Source organism: Microtus oregoni, unplaced genomic scaffold (assembly GCF_018167655.1).
Source record: "Microtus oregoni isolate MIOR12 unplaced genomic scaffold, Mior012 000021F_ref0000039, whole genome shotgun sequence".
Taxonomy (NCBI): Eukaryota; Metazoa; Chordata; class Mammalia; order Rodentia; family Cricetidae; genus Microtus; species Microtus oregoni.
This window is the reverse complement of record NW_024543080.1, coordinates 22,659,675-22,676,164: the sequence shown is the minus strand read 5'-3', so window position 1 is coordinate 22,676,164 and position 16,490 is coordinate 22,659,675. Positions and strand designations below refer to the sequence as shown.

Sequence of the window (16,490 nt, the reverse complement as noted above, 5' to 3'; positions counted from 1 at the left end):
AACTACCATCGTCCACAGGGTCTCACTCAACCTACTGAGTCTACTTAAAGTTCTGGGTTTTTCCATATTTAAGCATTTCAAGTTGCCCCTTCTGATCAAGAACGCAATGAGCACAGAACTTAGAACCAGTTGGGTTAGGTTCTGGCTCTTCTTCGGCAACTAGCTGGGTAACCTCGGGCGAGTCACTGACTTCCCAGACCTGAAAGTTTCCTTGCCATGTACTCCGTCCAAGCAGAGCAGGTGGGACAGGAAGATCTCTGTGAAGAGGCGGAGAGGCTGATGCAAGACAGAGGCACGAGGCCAGAGGGACAGGCAGATAGGCAGTCATTCTACATCGCTCCACGCTGGAGTACAAGCAGGGATGTTTCAACAACCTTTGCATGGGCTTTGCCACACCAAGCACCTCCCAACACCTCCCAACCTGTCAGACAACAACAAGTACTTATGCCCAACCAGAATCTCACAAGGGCAGGGGCATGCCAACATTCTCTACAGCAGGGCACGGTGGCTAGCAATGCCATAATAGTGTGTGCTTTCTACATGTTTATTGTATGTTATAGCAATGCCATTATAGTGTGTGCTTCCTACATGTTTAATGGACAGAGGAATGAATGACCAAGTTCATTTATTTGGAAAAACCTGACCTAAACAACATCAAGCCTGTTTCTTGCATGCATTTCTGAGAGCACTTAATATGTGATCATGCTCTATGAATCACATCAAATACAGTGTTTCCCAACTTTATTTGGTCATAGAACTCATTCTATCTCCCTTGAACCTTATTAACATCTCTCGGAGTTGTAGTATTCTATAAAACATGCTTTGAGAGACATCATAAGCTTATATAGTGTACGTCATTTTTACTATCATGAAGGAAGTTATCTGACTTTTAATGCCCAGGGTAATTAAAGGACTGAGAACTTTGATTCCTAGCTAGTATACAGCCACTGTCTCCTAGCATCCCAGAATGTAAACCTCCCATCACCAGGTAGGGCCTGGTGCTCCTAGGCAGCAGAATGGCCAATACAATTATGCCTCATGGAACTGGGTTCTCTCTTCCCTTCCTACCATTAGTACCCCAGCAAGCCTTTTCGTATCTCTAGGTTCTCCACAAGTTGTTCCCTTTGCCTGGACAGCTCCTCAACTGTTGAGCTACCTACAGCAATCCTATTTGTTTCTCAAGGTCTGGCTTACAGGTAATCTCTCATAAAGTCCCCCTTTGTCACAACCAGCCACTCCCATTACAGACCCCCACAGACAAGCAACCATATACACCGCTACAGCAAACAGAAAGTTAGCTGCACACATGAAGATGGGGGCGGGTGGAGAGGCAGAGCTGGGAAAAAGGAACAGAAGTCATCAAACCAGAATGACTAACAGGCTGGTAGGAGGCGAAGCCAGGAGGGTATGTGCAAGAATGGCTTGAACTCTAAAGGAGAAGGGCAGAAAGAGATGCCCTGGGCGTAGCAGAGGTAACCCTCTCTGAGGGCTACAGGGAAGGGAGTGTTCGGGCTGTGTGTGGGAGAACTGATTCACAGCGGAACCAAGGTCTCCCTCTCGGAGGGCTGCAGGAAGGAAGCCAGTGGAAGGATGGAGTATAGAATCACAGCCGGGGTGAAAGGCCACAGGCAAACAGCAGACCGGAGAGGCGGAAAAGTCAAAGCAAATAGGGCCGAGAAGGAGGCTTTGGTCCAAGCTGGGCTGGGATCCCAGAGAGGGCTGGGAGCCACATGGGCTGCGTCCTCAGCTGTCTTTGATCAGCATTCAAAGAGTAGGATGGTGATTACTCCCTAATGTCCATGAAGAACAGATTTCTCTACTATTCTATTCAAGGATCAACGTTCACCCCGCCCATACCCATGTGTGTGGGCGACCCCTGGGGAAGGGGAGGGTGCTACGGGAGGGTTGGGTGTGGTGTCTCCTTTCACTGGGGAAAGGAGTGACACCTAGGAGGGAAGCACAAAGGTTGATAGGACCCAAAGTCTGCAGGGATCAAAGACATCTGGGTCCTGAGGAGACAGCAAGGCCCAAGAATGCCTATGCTCCCCTGGAGACGGACCATGGCAATCGGGAAGCTAAGGCTGCATTTTCAGAATTGAAGAAGATTTAGTCAACTGTAAATAATTAGATTTAAGTAAACAACAACACAAACGTACTGGCTCACAGAAGTCTAAAGCCCTGGATGCATGAGCACAGCAGAACCCTGAGCTTCAAAGGCGGCTGTCTCCATTCTCCCCACAGCTCACTGCCACGTCCCCCTGGGTGACAACTCACTCTCTCCTAGGAGCCAGAGAAAACCTCCTTGCTTAAAGAAAGCAGAAGGGGAGCAGGGAGGCAGCCAGAATTAAGTACCAGCTCCCGAGCCATTCACACGGTCTGATGCAGGGACTCCTTAGACTGAGTTCTACCCAAACCACCTGAACTCCAGTCCCCAAAGACAAGAAGCCAGGGCCAAAAAACAGTGAGCCTACTATGGTGGGGCTCCTGTTCCTAAGGACTCAGGGACCACAGACAGTAGCTCAACCCCAGTAATAACAATCCAATCCAGAAGAGCTTCCAAGTCAGGGGGCTGACCCTCATCAGCTATATGACCTCAGGTAAAATACTTCATTTCTCAATGCCTCCAGTTCCTTATTAGACGATGGGATATAATACCTGCCTCCTGGAGATGTTTACAAGGGTTAAATTAAATAAATTAAATAACACACATGAACAGCTCAGCACAATGCCTGCCAGGAAGCAAGCCAGAGCCCATCACTATTATTAGAAACCACCACGATGACATTGTCATGAGAAGGCCTGTACCACATGAAGGGTGAGCGGGGACTCCATGAAGGAGAGCCACGTCAGCACTTCCATCGGTGAGTCTGGGGTCAAAGAGCATTAGAGCAACTAAGGACACAAGCCAAAGGCCCAGGAACTAAAGCCAGGTGACAATGCAAATCAAGAAATGTGTTGTGCACCTGGGAATGAAATCACCAAGAAGACACAGACGGCTCCAAAGTAAAACAGTGTGGAGGGTAACGTGCCTCTGGGCACACTCTCAGCAGGAGGAGAGGCTGACTGGAGCTGCTTTCCGGCAAGGGTGGATAAAACCCTGCTCATCGGAAGGAGTCATGGTAATAATAATAATACAGTTATGCTCACTCAGACGCAGAGATGACGGCTACTCATTCTCTCCCCGAAATGCCTGTGCACAACTTAGGAGGCCCAACACCTTCCTTTAAAAGCATTGCCTTTATCTCTCTAAAATCTGTAGCAGAAAAGAAGCTGACCACCAAGTCTCTGATGCAAATGACAGCCCACGGTTTTGCAAGAACCCGCACAGCTATGTCTGGTAGCCTGAGAGACAGGCAGGTAAATAAGATGGGGGCGGTCAAGTGGGTCTTCTGGAGCCAGGGGAACTGTCTGCTCTGCAACTGTGCTGGCATCAACGTGGCTGTGACCACACAAAGCTTCTCCGCACTGCAGACAACACAGCCTTCCCACTGCAGGCACTTTGATCTAAAACTGAGCAGTGTAAAACATCTCCCCATGAACGGCAACTCTGTTACTTCGCGAACTGCCCTACACAGGACACGGGACTGAATCACACTGCATTCTGTTGCGCTGCGTTTATTATCTCGTGTTGTTCCTAGCTGCTTCTCAACAATCATTTACGATATGGTTATACAGGGAAATCAGAGTATTGAAGCTTCCCTCTACGGATTTATGTCTAGAGATCCACCCCGAGGCCTTGCGAGGCCTACCCCTGAGCCACATCCACAGCCCTGTTAGCAGAATGTCCGAGTCAGCGTGGCTCACGGAGTATCTCCATCTGCTGCCATAAAGTGCACTCGGGCTCTCTTCAGGGCTGAGGGTTTGGGGCCACACCTGAAGAAAATAACTGCTTTCATTTTATGAGGGGCAGATCTTCGTATTTGACCCCAGGCTTTCAAATATGTTGAGTAGGTGAGAAAGGGGCCCAGCAGAACACAAAGGAGAGAGCTCCAGGCTCAGAAAATACTTAGAAGTATAGCAAAACCTCACTGAACCTCAGGCCCTTAGTCTACAAAATGCCAAAAATAATCTTACTCATTTGAGAGTTTAAATTTAGAGAGTGAAATGTGTTGAGCCATGAGTAGACCTTAGCAGAGGTCCTGACACATTATACAGACCCAATAAACATGTGAAATGTTTACTACTGGGGTAAAGGAGCACTCAGGTGAATATGGTTGTAGTTAGGGTTTCTAGTGCTTTGATGAAACACCATGACCAAAAGCAACCTGGGGAGAAAAGGGTTTATTTCACAGATAACAGTTCCTCACTGAGGGAAGTCAGGACAGGAACTCAAGCAGGGCAGGAACCTGAAGGCAAGAGCTGACGCAGGGGTCATGGAGGGGTGCTGCTTACTTGCTTGCTCATCATGGCTTGCTCAGCACACTTTCTTACGGAACCCAGGACCACCAGTTCAGGGATGGTGGCACACATCCTGATGATGTGATGAATGAACCCCACAATAGGCTGGGCCTGCCCCATCAATCACTGACTAAGAAAATTGCCCCATAGCCTGATCTTAGGGAGGCATGTTCTCATTTATCCTTTCAGAAGACTCTAGCTTGTGTCAAGTTGACAGAAGAGTAGTCAGCACAAATGGCTTCCCTGGCACTAGCTAGCTCGGTGTCTGAGATGCAAAGGTGGCACCCTGGCCACCTGTCTCCTCGCTGATCCTTCTAAAGAGCAGAGCACTTTGGGAATATTTTGCTCAGTCTTCTACTCCCCAGATGAACCTATTTCTCTAAGCCCACTATGTTTTCAAGAAATATCAATAAAAACTTGGGAAACTATCACAGGAAAAAAAAAATGAGTGAAATTACTTATGGTTCACTAACCACCTATTATGATTGAATCCAAAATGTCCCCAACGGCTAGTGTTTTGAACATCTGGTTCCAAGCCAGTGGAGTTATTTTGAAGGCAGGGAGCTTCTAGGAGGTGGGGCTGGCAGAACCAGGTCACTGGGAGGGTGCCTTTGAAGCCTACACTCACTTCTGTGTCCAGTCTAGCTCTCCCTTTTCTGTCTGCCACCATGGGAACATGCTACAGCCTCAGGCTCCCATCACCATGGATGCGGCTGACATGACAGATTGCGCTGTCATGACAGACATCACAGACAGGAACAGTAGAGAAGTGAGCCTTAAAGGAGTGCTTTCTTGCTGGAGACCAGAGGATAAATTTAACTCCATATCCATGGAATTTCCCTCAGACCTGATAGAACAAATGGAATATAAAATTCTCTCCCCGTCCCTCCATGTGTGTGTCTACATTTCCTATCTATGATGAGACTCACTCTTTCTGCTATGGTGGACTGAAATCTCTCTAAAACCATGAGCTGAGATAAATTTTTCTTCCTTTTAAGTTGCTTCCATTCGATATCTGGTCACGGTGCTGTGACAGCACCTGCCTCTTCTGGATCAACTGTTTTTAAAATGATCATCAGACGAGTCCACTCACCTGAATCCTAAGAAATGCCTCGTCCTTTGACATTTCCATTCTCTTGAGTATTCATTCTTAAAAACACTTCTCCCCAGCACCCACTGATTCCCAGGTAATAGTTTTGTGTAGAACAGTTCCAAGATCACCTTGAAAGGCACACTTTTCCCCCTGAATTCCTTCATTTTCTAAAATTCTTTAAGAAAACTAATGAGGCGCAAGTGTTAAGAGTATTGCAGAGGAGCTGGGTTCAGTTCCCAGCACCCACATCAGGAAGCTCATATCTGTCTATAACTCCAGCTTTGGAGATCCGATGCCTTCATGCCTTTGTGGGCACCTACATGCACATAGTGCATTTAAATTCACACAGATATATACAAAACTAATAAACCTTTTTTAAAAAGAAAGAAAGGCAGGCAGAAAGGAAGGAAAAAAGGAAGGAAGTTAATGGACTTCTCAAGCAATTCTTTTAAAATGAGGGGATCCTAATGAAGTTAATAAAGTAGGAGCATGTTCTTCAAATGCTGCATTTGGTTAAAGCAGTATAATCATGCTACTTAAGCATGCGTTACACACACACACACACACACACAGATGGACGGACGGACAGATGGATGGATGGACAGATGGGGAAGTTTATATTTCATTGTTCTAACAAGTCTGAGAAAAACTCCAGAGACAACTATGCTAAATTTACCCTCTGATCCTCAGCAAGACACCGCCTCCTCTTAGGCTCACTTTTCCTGTCTATAAAATGGGCACAATACAGGTGTTCTTTGCCAAATAGAGAAGCCATCTCATTGTTCACGCATGTGTATAAAACACCCTCAGAAAAGCTCAAAGTTTTTTACAAGCATTCGGCTGTGTACCTTTCTGAAGTGGGCTATTAATTATGTGTCATTACGCTTTGTTTAATAGATGGAAATAGCTGAAGCATGGGAGCATAATTCCAGTTAATAGCTGACTTAGAAATACAACTGAGGCTTAAAGCATGGGAACAAGATAGCAGGAAAGATGTCTGGAGAGCCAGATCTAAGCAGGAATTTGCTCCGCCCTCACTCTTTTATGGTAAATGTCTCAGCCGCCCCTGATGGCCAGCACACTTTCCTGAACCCTGCTTGCTTGCCCGGTAGAGGAATGGGGGAGGAGGGCTTGGAGTTTCCCAAGTACCTCAGATGCCTTCACAGGAAGATTGGTAAACCCTGACCCAGTACAAAGGACAAAGAGAGTTAGAGTCACCATCAAAACCTCTCCACCTTTTGTTATTGACCCTTGGAGACTTCCTACCAAAAGTCTAAAGAAACAATATGTCCAAGAAGAACAAGGCCCTAGACATGGGCCTGTCACCTGCTACTGCCTTTTTTTTTTTTTTTTTGAGATAGGGTCTCACTGTGGAGCCCTCACTGTCCTGAAACTCGCTCTGTAGACCAGGCTGGCCTCGAACTCATGGAGATCCTCTTACCTCTGCTTCCCAAGAACTGGGATTAAAGGCGTGCGACACCACACAGCTCTGCCAGGTTCTTCTGACTGTTACATCTGACTTACAGCCCAACAACTGCACACACAGCCTCAAGCCATCTGTGCCTAAACCTACTCTTCCTACACGCATGTCATGATGTCAATCTCAGAGGACCAAGAGGGGGAAACTGGAAGTCTGGGATGCCCTCACATGGCTGGTGCCCCTTTCATGGTGATTATATGTGTGATTCTATAGCAGTAGTTAATAGAGACTGAAGCCCTTCATCCCGGGAGGGAGTAGGAAGAAAAATTGTCCCCCAAAGCGGAAAAAAAGCATAAGACCCTAAAATCATCCCTGTATGGGAAAAGAAAAAAGAAACAAGATTCAGTCCGTTTTTGGTCCGGTTCATGTGGAGATGTCATAGGCCGTAGCTGAAATCTAATAGTGGTGGCCACATGAGGAAGCGGGGGTCTCTAAGGAAAAATCAGAGTCCCGGATAGATCTGTGTACAGGATAAAAGGGAAGGGGTAAAGGTGCTGGCCACTGAATCGGGGTAGAAGGAGAAGGACATCCAACAGAAATCTGTGGGATTCACATCTCACACCATGGATGGGGACTTGAAGCCTGTGAGAAGGAGTTAGCTAGTTACAAGAGTAAAATATATACATACTGCTGGAATCCAAAGGTCTCCCCCCTTCATCAGAGACCATCTTACCACATGTACTTCTCTCTCTCTCTCTCTCTCCCTCTCTCTCTCTCTCTCTCTCTCTCTCTCACACACACACACACACACACACACACACACATACGTTGTTCATCTTTACCACAAAAGCCAAGGTAATGTCTGGCACTATGTTAAGGAAAAGCATAGACAGAAAATATGAACAACAACACATGTTTCTGTGAAGAATATTTCTAACAAATATGAGAAACAATACACCCAGAAAAATACACAAAGATTCTATGTCTCCTTCTATACGGGCAAAGAAAAACTCAAGTCAGGAACACACCTAATTTAGACAAGACAGAAGATGCTTAATTATGACAAGATCTTTTTTAACTGCAAAGTGTCTACTAGTATCTGGGAAAAGTCATTCAAGTATGTATTTATTTATTTGTTTGGTTGGTTGGTTGGTTGGTTTTGGTTTTTCGAGACAGGCTTTCTCTGTGGTTTTGGAGCCTGTCCTGGAACTAGCTCTTGTAGACCAGGCTGGTCTCGAACTCACAGAGATCCGCCTGCCTCTGCCTCCCAAGTGCTGGGATTAAAGGCGTGCGCCACCACCGCCCGGCCTCAAGTATTTTTTTTTAATACTGTGCTTTCTCTAGAATAGTATCTACAATACAGGTGGGAAAACAAAACCAGTTCATGTGAAATGTGTAAGCCAAAGGGGGCTTTGACAGCTTCAAACCTTTCTAAGTATGAGAGTCAGCTGTGTCTAAGTCTAACCTAGGCTACACTGGGTGTGGATGAGTATAACCTAGGCTACACTAGGTGTGTACGGGTCTAACAGGAAGACCATGTCTCACTCTGAAAAAAAGAGCCCAGTGTGATGATGCACACCGTTAATCCCAGCACTGGGGACAAAAAGACTAAAGGGTCTCTGTGAGTTCAAGGCCAGCCCCGTCTACATGGTGAGTTCCAGGTTAGCCAGGGCTATGTAGAGATACCCCATCTCAAAACAAAAGTTAGATGATAAATGGATGAATGGACAGACGGACAGATAGACAGACAAATAGATACACACAAGTATTCCCTTTGGAAAAAAGGCCCAGTAGACATAATGGTACACTCTTGTAATTTCAACTCCTCTAAGGCTACATTGGGAGGACCATAAGTTCAAGGCCAACCTGGGCTACATAGAGAGAACCAATCATGAAGACAAAATAAAATAACAACAACAACAACAATAATAATAATAATAATAATAAAACCAATGTGTTTAGGCTTCTCCTAGTCTAAGCCTGGTTTACACATGGACTTGGCTTCCTACAGTTTTGCTCAACTAGTAGAGGACTAGAGAGAACTGAAGCGATCTGTGGGCACCCACTGGGGAACAGCAACATGGCTCTTTTCTGATGTCTGTCCTTGTCTCTCAGCCACCACGGATGGTCAAGTCAAAGCTGGCTGTTTTGCAGTCATGCCCACTGCTCACACTCCTCCCCATCCCTGGGCACACCTGCCTTCCAAGAGTCCAACGCTCTGCCTGCCTGCAGGTAAAATGCTTAGGGAAAAATGCTCTTCCTGCTTCTGTGGAGGCTGATGCCTGGGGGCAGTCCTCTGTGTGTCACCACTGAGAATGCTGAGGCCGTGAGGCTCCTGGAAAAAAATGTTGAAGGTCACAATTCAAGAAGAGAGACTGAGCGATGACTCAGCTGGTAAGCTGGGGCCGGGAAAGTTGCTAAGGGCAGGCTAAGTCAGTATCCCTGTTCTGCCAGCCAGAAACAGGAACTCGGTACACATTCCAAGAAGGGCAAGCACTTGAGAACAGGAAGAGAGGATTCTGGGAAGGCAGCTGGCCTCCAGAGAAACCATATCTGCCAGTCCTGAGGCCACACGGTCACCAACAACGCATGGACCATCCTTCAAATTACCCTCACACAAGACATGTGGTGGCCCAAGCAACCACTAAGAGTCTTCAAAGACAACCCAGAGGGGAGAAAGAGGACCAGGACCCATACACCAGTGAGCTCCCTCTAGAGTGAGGAGCTCCCTTTAGTGAGCTCCTGTGCACAGGGCTAAGCCTGGTTCACACACGGACTTGGCTTCCTACAAGTAGTAGTGGACTAGAGAGAACTGAAGCCATCTGAGGTCCATCCAGTGAGACTCTCTGCAGCAGACTGGCTAGAAAGCATGTACTTTTGATACAGGCAGGGACACAGACAGCACACCACTCACACCCAGCTGCTGGAGTCTGGGTACCGGCTGCTGAGGAAATCTACATCTCTGCACTAAAGGCAGGAGGATCAAAAGCATCTCCTTAACAACCCCACATCCCCACCTGATGGAGGAAGGTCATTGGCTAATAAAGAAACTGCTTGGCCTCATAGGTTAGAACAGAGATGGGTGGAGTAAACAGAACAGAATGCTGGGAGGAAGAGGAAGGGAGTTAAGACGCCATTTCCTCTCCTCTCTGTGGCAGACGCGATGAAGCTCCGACCCAAGATGGATGTAGGCTAGAATCTTCCCAGTAAGCACACCTTGGGGTGCTACATACTTTAATAGAAATGGGCCAAGCAGAGTTTATATGAATACAGTTTGTGTATTGTTATTTTGGGGCATAAGCTAGCCAGGCGGCTGGGAGCCGGGCGGCAGGAATGCTACCCGCAGCTCCTACTACACCCACCCCTCACTGAAATCCCAATAAAATCAATTGAGAGAGAAAAGTATTTTTCCATTGATGTATAAATCAGAAAAGAGAGAGAGAACACAACACTAGACACATTTGTAAGGTGAGGAGAAGACAACAATTGAACACATACTCTTAGATGAAGGAGCTAAAAGGCAAGGGGATTAACTAGACTCTATTCAGAAAGCTTAGTTCTGTGAGGATGAGGGAGCATCTAACGTGCTCAAGGTTCTGGGTTCCATTCCCAACACTACAAAAAGAAAAAAGTCAGCTGGACCTTCCAACATCCCTTCACCAACGTGGAGAAGTTAAGTGGAGGCTCTTCTCTACCTTCAGGTCAAGTTTGGACAAGCAGCACGAAAGGATTCTGAGACTCCACATCCAGCCTCGTCGCAACTGTGAGAGCTAGGCACTCCTTCAGCCCTGAGAAGACCAGAAGAGCCCTCTGGTCCCTCGCACCAGACCAGCAATGATATCGGAGATCGCCCTGATCTGACCACAAGGACAACACAACAGTCCAAGGCCAGAGAGTTACCAGAAAAATAGCACCTTGGACACTCGTGTCACATACATTGCCCATCTCCAGGAAAAACGTAAATGTCACACCCACACATCAAAAAGAACTAGAAAAGGCCCAGTCACGGCACCACAGACTTTGCACCTGGCCCAGCCCAGCCTGCCTTGGGAGGTCCAGTTGAATCAGCTTAAGAAGAAACTAAAGCCAACAAGCTAACCCACATCTTCAGCTTGCTGGGTAACCCAGGGCAACCAGACCAGAAGGAACACCCCAACACACTGCCTGTTTTCACTACACTTTTGCAAACCCCAGGACTGTGGGGTAGGGAAGGCACACTTCTAGACCAAAAGTCAAAAGTCAATCGGTTCCCCAGAGATAAGATCCTAAAAGCAAAAAATAAAAAGAAGTGTATACACACACACACACACACACACACACACACACACACACACAGAGTGCCCAACTGTACCTACTTGGAGAACAACAACAAAAAAAAACTTTTAAATTCAAAATGCTAAAAGCATTATTAGAACCAGATACGGTGACACACCTGTAATTCCAGCCCTTGTGAGGTTAAGGCAGGAGGAGAATGGCCTTTGAGCCAGCCTAGGCTGGCATGAACTACATAGCAAGTGAATTTTAGGCTGGCATAAACTACATAGCAACAATAATAATAATAATACAAGAGTAACAATGTTAAAGACATTGAAAAACTCAATGTTAGAATGGATACTAATATTGAGAAAAATCTTCTCAAAAGATTTTGGAAATAACAAGACATAAATTACGTAAGGTACAAACTAAGAGGATTGATCTAAAATACCTAACGTAAAACAACAAATAGGAGAAACAGGAAAAAAAAATCACCAATGAAATAATTCAAGAATGTTTCCCAAACTAAAAATTCCCAGACTCAAAGGCCCGGGACATGAGATGAAAACAAAGGCAGATCAAGGCACAGCACCAGGAAACTCAGAGAAGATGGTGGAGAACAAGAAAATATGTCAGAGCCCACAGAAGAGCACAGCAGGGCTAGGGCCTCTACTCAGGCTGGGCATAAAGATTAAGGACCCAGAAGGTCACAATTTAGAAGATCCTGGATAATACCCACCCTCTGAAATTTCCACCCCAGAATTCTACACTCAGCCAATCTACAAATTTTGAGGGGGAAACAGGTATCTTCAGTCATTTTTAGTCCCAGAAAGATTCGACATCCCATGCATCCTTTTCCAGAAAGTTCTGAAGAGTCCACCAAAATAAAGAAAGTTGCATGGATACCAGGAGATGGACCACAGGGAAGAGGGAATGGGAGAGTCCCAGGATTCTCAGTGACAGGACAGCCTCAGGGTGAGAGCTGTCCCCATAAATGGAAGTCCACCTCTCCAGAGTACTGTAAGCCAGGAAGTTCAGGTTCAGCTTCCTGGGAAAAATGAAATTAGCAGAAGACCTGATTCCTTTAAGGGAAGGCTTAGAAAACTAACTAGTCAAGGGTTGTGGATTAAATTAATGAGAAGTACACACACACACACACACACACAAGTCAAACAGTTATTAATTCCAAGGAACACAAAAATCTGTGTTTGGTTTAGCTGTGACTATCGACCTACCATTAACACTGTGGCCTACCCTGACCTAGCCGTCCACAAGCCCACATTCTGGGCCTACATATATTTACACTTACATGTGTTTGCTTCCCCAATGGTAACCTAGTTGTTTGTGGGGTTCGGTTTGGTTTTGTTGTTTTTAATTCCTTCCTTTTATCTCTCAAAAGAAAAAAAAAACTGTAACTTTCAACCTCTGTTTCATGGTAACTTAGGTCATCTGAGCTCTATAGAGTAAAACACAGAGTGGAAATTAATAGTTACACACCAACCCAAGGAAGGACTGGCTGACCCAGGCAGAGATAAAAAGGCAGACCTTGGTGGAAGCAAGCATGGATGGAAAAATATCCTCTAAACCCTCTCCTCTAGGTGGCTTGTGGTTGTTTTTTTTCCCAACAGAGCTCTTCTAATAGCATAATCACACTGAGCAAGATAAGCTTCCCACTGCTAATGATCACAGGTCAATTTCATTCCTTTTTTACAGACCTGGATGTTCCACTGAGGACCCTAACTGAACCAATACTGCTGTCTCCCAAAACTGTTGGTACGTATTCAACTTGAAAGACTTTGTTTCACCTGCTGTACACTGGTCAAGACGAGAGAGCATCTTACGAGGGCCCTAAACAGGGGCAATGCCATCAACAGACACTTCCCGAGCATCCACAGGGGAGCCAGTACCACGCTGGGTATCAGTGCTCTTACTAATGCTGTAGACAACAAATGATCTCCCTCAGATGGGAGTCAAGACCCAGGGAGGAATGAAGTGGATGCCAAAATCTAGAAGAACAGAGGCAGGGCAAGGAAGGGAGGCACCAACCAGAGCAGCCTGGAGAACCTGTAGGCAGAGGTGTGTGTAGAGGCCCAAAGACTAATCAATCTCCCAGCACCCTAGGCGCCTGGAGGAAGGCAAGAAGGCTAGTCATTCTTCTTGAAGAATACAAACAGACCAGTAATTGTCCACAGTCTCTCCAATCTTCTTTAACGATCAACTGTAAGGGAGAAGGTGACCATCTACTGATCATTACAGGTTTCATAAAAACATAGCCCCTGCCCTGCTCTGAACAACTTAATGCAGACTAAAGTAAGGAAACTTTACAGTTTGGCAACGCTAAAACATACATCCATACTTTAGATTCTTTCCTACTTGGGAAGAGAGGAAAATTCTAGGCCAAAGATCCATGTAGGGCAAAGGTATTGCCAACTAGAGCATAGCATTGATTTGCATGTGTTTACAATACTTGTCCCACACAGTTCCACAAGCCAGAAAGCACACACCCTTGTGGGAAGAATGGGGGCCATTAACATAAACACAGCACAGAAAGCACCCTGAGTTGTCAAAGACAGGAATAGCGATCTGATTAGTAAGAGCCTAGTGAAAGGACAAGCCTTTCCTAAACAATGAAAACATAACTGAACAAAAAGAATGCTTCTAAATACTTTATGTATAAGTTTAGCCACGTTTCTATCCACCTCTCCCCAGAGAAACCAAGCTATTCCACATTACATTTGAGTCCTGCAGACCAAAGAGCGACCAGTGTCGTTAACTAATCTATTAAACCCCACAATATGCTTGGGAGGCTTGCTGATACGTTGGTGCTTCCTCCTACCACTCCCTAGCTCTGTAAAAGAGAATTATCTGGGGAGGGGATAGATTGTCAGAGTTTCCTAAGAGGAAAATGGGAACTCACTGGAAAAATGTTAAGGCATAGCTTAAAGCACACAACTATGCTGGTGAGCCTCCAAACCCACTTACCCATCAGCCACCCTGTTGTTCCAACTTAACACTGAGATCCACTCGTCTAATCAAATATTCCAGTTCCCAAAGACTGGCCCAACATGGGACCCGGTACATAAACGCATAACTGTTATTTGCCAATGACAGGAAAAAGTTAAGAAATTTAAGATCCAGCGAAGATTGCACCGTCCTGGGACAAGGTCCACATAGTTTCTTCCGACCCTGTTTATCAAGATCCAAATACCACTTCCCAGAGGGTGGAAAAATAAATAATAAATAAATAAGTGCACCTGACGGGGTGACGCACTCGGCACAGGCAACTGTGGACCCATCTTCGTGAATTCTAACTTTCCCGCGGGACAAGCAGAGGAGAAAAGCAGCCTGCTGCTCTACTGGGGAGGAAACTCAACAGCGAGTGGTTTCACCTCAGAAACCAAGTCCAAAGGAGCTCACATCGGGCGCCCGGAGAGAGGCTGCAGCCACAGGGAAGGCGCGGCCATCAGGGGAGCGCACTGGTCCCTTCTTCCAGGCCGAAGAGGACGGGTCACTCACCTGAGGCGGAGAGCCCACTCTCACCTCTACACAAAAGACAGAAGATTCTTCCCAATCCCACTAAAGTCAGCCTCCAGCAGGTGGATGCCACCTCCATGGGCGCGCACCCCGTCCGGTCCACCCCGCCAGGAGTCCCTGAGTCCTTACCTAGACAGAGCGCGGGCTGAGCCAAGCCGGGACCGGGCGACGTCCAGACTGCGGAGCCTCGAGCCGGGCGCGCGTTGACCGTGCGCACCGACACGCCCATCGTCTAGCTCCGCCCCTGGACCCGCCCCTCGCCGCGCCTCCCCTGCCCTCTGTGGTCCACAACCACGAGTCCCCCACCTTCCTTCCGTGAGTTCAAGGAAGCCGTGCGGCCGGGGCTCCAGTGTCCTTTATCCACACAGCCGCGGCGTGGGCTTCCCGACTTCCCTTCCCGAGAGAACAATCCAGAAAAGGCTCGTCTGTCCCCGACTGGGAGAGCCCGGAGCAGTGACACCTGTAGGTGGCTGAGCGCCCTGTCGGAACTAGGAACCGACCTCCACTTCCGCTTAGCTCCTGCGGGCGAACCGGTTGACACTGTGCCCTGGGGTGATAAAAGAATGGGTCATTTACATTGTACCAAAGTTAAACTGTATTGAACTATTTAAAAAAAAAAAAAAAAGAATGGGTCATTTGGCAAGCTCGAAGCAGCAAAGCATAGCATAGGGTCACGTTCATTATTAGTATATTAACAGTTAACTCATTGAAGAGTAGAAAACAACCTTCCAGTTATTCTCTGTATTAAATACTGTGCCGGACTTAGACACCTGGGAAAGAACTTGCCCATTGTCAACTAGCTAATTGAGAAACTGGCGTTGAAAGGCTGGGACTGTAGCTTAGGGGCACAATGTTTGCTTAACAGGAACAGAGTCCTGGGTTTGATCTCTGCCTTGACGTCTAAGCTGTCTTTGCTCTTAGCATCTGTAATCTGGACTGATCGATACTGTACTGTGTGACAGGCATGGTCACCCATACCTTTAATTCCAGCACTTGGGAGGCAAAGGCTTCCCATTTCTATGCATTCAAGGCCAGTCTGCTCTACAAGTGGTTACATGTCAGCCAGGGTTGGGGCATGAGGATCAGAGGGAGAGGGACACAGATAGGACTGTAACGTCTGTGAATTGTCCCCAGGAATACAAGAAGGAGCTCTGCCCCCTAAAAGCTTTTGAGATAGAGAGACAGATTAATTTGTAAAATGCTTGCTATGTAAACACAGGTTGATCACCAACCCCCCCCCCCAAAAAAAAAGCAAACAAACAAAACTGAAAAACAAAACAAAACCCTGTTCTTCACCTGCAATCCAGAGCTGGAGGCAGAAACAGCATATCTGGGCATTTGCTGGCCAACCAGTCTAACCCAGCTCCAGATTCTGGTCCAGGTTCAACGAGAGACCATCTCAAATAATATGGTAGCGAGCAATTGAGAAAGACCTCTATCTACCTCTAGCCTCCACAATAGCCTCTCTCCTCTGTAAAGGGAGAAAAAAACAATAAACAGGTTAGCAAAGAAACCATTAAACCATTTCACATGTGAGGTATCTTGACCGAAACACACTGGGGTGAAGAGAGTGATGGGAAGGGCGACTTCTCAAACAAGGAGACCATGCAGATGAGACCTGAATCAGGCAGCCAACCTGACGATGTAACTGGGGTGGGGTGATGGTGACGAATGCAATAAGACCTGACACTGGCTGGGGATTTCAAGTTGCTGCCTTCTGGTGCTATTTCTGCTGTGATCATCGGAATGACCTGAGAAATCATGTGACAAGATTCCTTTTTAAGGAAAGAA

The 16,490-nt window shown here is 46.7% G+C and overlaps 1 protein-coding gene across 3 annotated transcripts in view; it reads right to left on the bottom strand.

The window, feature by feature from the left end:
• Positions 1-15,071, bottom strand: part of Tec (tec protein tyrosine kinase) — a 106,041-nt gene extending 90,970 nt beyond the window's left edge. The window contains exon 1 of one of the 3 annotated variants that reach the window (XM_041671293.1): positions 15,006-15,071. The gene's annotated coding sequence lies outside the window, so the exon portion shown is untranslated. Of the gene's footprint in view, positions 1-14,419; positions 14,445-14,828; positions 14,856-15,005 lie in introns of those variants that run through there. The other 2 variants (XM_041671292.1, XM_041671291.1) reach the window with 2 other exon arrangements.
• Positions 15,072-16,490: the final 1,419 nt, after the last annotated feature.